Below are 5112 nucleotides of genomic sequence, written 5' to 3'. Positions count from 1 at the left end.
GTTAATTCCCATACAAGCTTATAACTCCAATTTACTTTATTTTTTCTAATTTTATTTATTTATTTATTAAGTCTCATGCACTAACTTTAATATCTCCACTTTTCAATCTTAATATATTTATATTTTAATCATATGAGATTTAGAATATATTTATTAGCTTTAATAATAATATTATTTAGTCATTTATGTAAAAATGAGCTCCAAATATATTATTATTAAAATAAATATTGTCACATCCAAATTTAAACTTTTAACTTTTATTTTCAAATTTAATTAATTTTTCAATTAATTAAATAAAATAAATATTAAAATACCATATTAATTTTGCATTTAATTAAATCTTTTAATTAGGCTTAATTAATAGAAAATACTCCAAAGACTCACAAAGTTAAAAATACGAAAAATCCATCATAGCCAAAATACATACAAATCAAACCAAGGGGTTTATATCACGAATTACATCATCTGACGCATTCGGAGAGTACTCAACTTAGATACTTGTCCTAATTTTTCAATTAGAACAAATGGCTTAAAAGGTTGGGATTTGAACTTGAAAATTTATCTCCCCTCTTATCATTGAGATAATGTGATAGGGTACGCTCATCCTAGCAATTCAGGAAAGTCGATACCCGATACCTACAACCTGCATAAAAATCATGCATGTACAAGCACAATATATACTAAACTAAACAGGCAATGGCAGGAAGTAGTGCATCGTGTAGATCCCGACTAGCAGGTGACTACGACTCCCTTCCTTAACTATATCAGACACACCATACAAAAGCAAAAACGCACACCATACACATGCAAGTATGGGGTAAGTATCCATAAGAAAACACATATGATAAAAAATTATCTTACTAATCATCATTAATAATTGCAAACACTAAAAATAATCATCATACATACATGAAATGTAGAGTCTAAGTAATCTCATCACATATCAACTGAATCCATAGCACAATATCTGATAATCTAAAAAGAGTGATGCTAACCAACAACATAAAACTAGCTCTAAAAGAGTTCAGCAACGATAACAAAATGCGAACTAGGGGCAGACACTACAAAGAACTACGTACTAAAACCACAAAATGAGGTGCAAACAAAGTATTATACTTCTCAACAAGTTTTCATATTTATTCACATAACATTCATGCATTCACCTACAAGTACAGAGGATGATAGGATTTTTACATCAGCAATGATCAATCACATTCTACAGAGTTTGTTCATAGTTGTTTTCAACTATTTTATGGAGATTTGGCTAATAGGGGCATACCATATAGTCAGTACATTATTTGGTCAGACAATTATGCATCTTAATTCAAGAATGCATGGATTTTCTATTGGTTGAGTAGGATGCATAGGTTGTCTAGAATTCAATATATGTAAAATTTCACAGAGGTTGGTCGTGGAAAGGGAGAGCACGATGGTGCAAGTGCATGCATCAAAAGAGCCTTAGCTCATGAATAACTAAAGTACAAAGATTGAGTAATATTGACGGATGCAAAATTCATCATCTAGTGGTGAAACACTACAATGGGTCTAGGTAAGGAAGGTGAGCCTACAGCTCATAGAATTTTTTTGTTGATAGATAATACTAACATTGCAACATATGAAGATTGTTGCACACTAATAGGATCAAGTGAGTTGCACTCTTTTAGAAGCTCTAATGCAGGTTCATGGAGTATCCACTCATGAAAAATGACATGCTATTGTCAACTATGTACAAAAGAAAATTGGGATGAGTGTGAGTTGACTTGAATGGGAGGACAAATGGGATATATGGGTCTTGGACCCAATTGACACCTATCGTCCCCCACAAGAACTAAAAATGGTAGAGATAGATTCATTCATTAACTTTGACCACTTGTCTAATCTAGTGCAACCTAATAATGTGTGTGTGTGTGTGTGTGTGTGTGCGCGCGTGCGTGCATGTATATATATGTATATGTATATGTATATGTATATGTATATGTATATGTATATGTATATATGTATATGTATATGTATATGTATATGTATATGTATGTATATATATATATATATATATATATATATATATATATATATATATATATATATATATATATATATATATATATATATATATATATATATATATATATATATAATTTCAATATGTAACTTTATAACTTTTACCTAAGTATTTTTTGAATTAATGACCACATTTTGTACATTTATCACTGTTGATCATGCTTTTGTTGTTATTGCACCTCAATAAAATGAATAAGGGATAGATTATTATTTTTGTTTTCTCCAAGCCAAAAAAAAATTGGACCACTTGATTATAGATGGTGAAAGTTTAGAGTACCATATCAATGAGGTGGTTGTAACTGGCACATGGCTTAGACGATATTCTATGAAGAACCATAACTTGTGGTTATTTGAAGATTAGTAAATAGAGAGGAAAATTTTTCATTATTCAAATATTGTTGTCACATCAAATGTCTCTTTGATAAAGTATGGTATAAAACCACATAATAAGACTCTTTGAAAATTTTACGAGTTAGACCATGAGGCAAGACTTGGGACATTAAAATGTAGAGTGGATCTAGTTGGCTCATTAGATTGAATAGGGAGAGAGGGGGAGAGAGAGAGAGAGTGGTGCAAGGGCACCTTGAATCATAGGGCCCTCACCTTTTCATTTTTTTTGTGTTATGCTCCAAGTGAGCCTTGTAAGTAGAATAAGGGTCATTAGACCTAGGTGTGGTAGTTAGGGTATTAGATGTCATTTGATATCCTTAGAAGAGTCATTATTTTGGCCTAAAAATTAAGGCATAACTTGCCATAGGGAAATGACTAACCTAAGGGATGATTCATTAGCTTAGGGTAGGGTCACTAGAATGGAATTTCTAAGGGATAGCCTAAATAACAAGTTAAAAGTGTTAAGAAGAGCAAGCAAGAAAAATTGCAAAAGTTGCTATATTGTAATTTTGCAATTTTTGCAAAATGTTGATTTTGCAAGAAATTGTGGATTTTCCTTTTAAAACTTGAAGGAGACCAATGCAAACCATAAGGATGAAGGAAAAAGACCTAGGAGGAGATATAAAGACTTTCCAAACCCTAAAATGAAAGAAGTTAATATCATTGTGTATAGTCAACATGATATTTGAAGGCAAAATTACTAAGTTTCTGAGTTTGAAGGCATTTTTCACCTTTTTTTTGTAGAATGTACTAGTTTCCATGGTATATTTAGTTGTTTAGAACAATATTGTTTTAGGAAGTTTGGTTTGATTCTCTTTCATTTCATATTTTTAAAAATCTTTCTCTTTTCACTAGTCTATTGTCCTATTTTCAACAGCTTGTATTAATAATGGTGTAACTCACTATCCCACTATTGGAATTGTATGGCCTCTTGGGGATAGTGATTATACATGATTTAATATATTGTGGCAAAATCAGGGCCCTTCAAAAATTTGGCAAGAAATTTTAACCTCTTTCCCTTGGTGAGCTATAACATGTCTGACTAGGGAATAGTGCTATAATAGAGCTTATTTCTTATAGGGATTGTGGAGATCTTTTGAAGAGTGAACATGGAGGTTGTAGGGGAGTGATAGGAGACCCCTTGGGTGGAAGGAGAAGGTGTCACTAATCCTTTAAGGCACCCTAAAAGACCAAACAACAAGTTAACCTTGTAAACCCTCTAAAACCCTCAAAATCAGCACAAGGACTGTATGACCATTCTAGGGTCTAAAACTTAGAAAATCTCAAAGCTCTCACAAAATAAAAAGAGGTCCATGAAGAAACCTTGGAAGGTTTAGTGGAAGAAAAGTGAGAAAATTCCTATTTTGTAGGTGAAATAGGGCTAATTGGGGCTCTTCCTTGTAGCCCTATTTTAGGAAAAAGGGTGAAATTGATAGAGATGATAATCAAAAAGAGTTGTTTTGGCATACTAAAGCAATGCATTGCAAGGCTTGGTGAATCCTCCACGATCCTACAAGTGGTTTTGAATAAATGGTCAAAAAGACCTAGCTTAGTGGGAGTCCTTGAATACTCTTCATTCAAAATGGTAGCCTAGCAGTCAGCAAGTGCATCCAATAAAGAAAAGGAACATCATTGAAGGACATATATGCATATATGAACATTAACCAATTAAAAATATAAATGAATATGAATATTGAGTATTATATACAACAAAGATTTTTCTAAACCAAAGGCAATAAGTCGCTCATAATAGTCAGATAATTAAGACCCAGATATATATATATACAAGAAAAATTATATTGCACATAATCTCCATTAAAATAGCATGGAAGATTTGCAATTTTAATAGTTATATTCTTTAGTCCCAAAAATGGACATTATAGATATTGCTCACTAATCCTTTATAATAGAATTCTTTTACAAAAAATGGCATGTACTTGTATGAGGCCATTATATATTACAGAAATCCCACACTGAAGCAATTGACTAGTCACTCAAAAAATAGTAATTGAATGCAAGTGGGATCATAAAGATACCTTAATAAACTAGTATCCCCTTTACTCAAGCAACATCTTGGTCATTGATGTAGCAATAGGCAGTATAAGTCTTCAAACAACAACGAATGGTAGAAGTTCTCAAATTCCCTCAACACCCAAGGTGAAGGGTCCTAGTGACAAATACATTTCACACAGGTATGGAGATGGGCTTATAGGAAGGTTATCACAACCCCATAGGACAAGGTAACCTAATCACTAGGTCTACCAAAGTTCTAAGCACCAAAAACTCAAAATGCATTAATGGATTCCCTTAGCCAAAGGGGGATCAAACCCCAAAAATTGGATACAAAGACTAGGGGTGGCCTACAGTAACTAATATGGCCTATTTAGGTCCTAATCAACATGAATCGATGATTAATTTCATAAAAGACAACTTATAGCATCAAGTTGCTTCTAAAACTAATTAATTAGCTTATAGCCCTCCTATAATGAGAATGAGGCATAAGTTCGAATTCTTCCAAACAACATGGTGACTTGACTATGGATTTGGATACCTTTTTGGGTTTTATAAAACATGCCAAAGTGCCCAAGGATGGAGAGGAACATATATTTCAAGGTTAGAAGGTTTCCAGTTAGATTTGCATTTTTAAACAACTTTTGCAATTTT

This window comes from Cupressus sempervirens, chromosome 1 (assembly GCF_028749045.1).
Source record: "Cupressus sempervirens isolate cs-2001-9-10 chromosome 1, ASM2874904v1, whole genome shotgun sequence".
In the NCBI taxonomy this organism is placed as follows: Eukaryota; Viridiplantae; Streptophyta; class Pinopsida; order Cupressales; family Cupressaceae; genus Cupressus; species Cupressus sempervirens.
Note: the sequence above shows the minus strand (reverse complement) of the source record.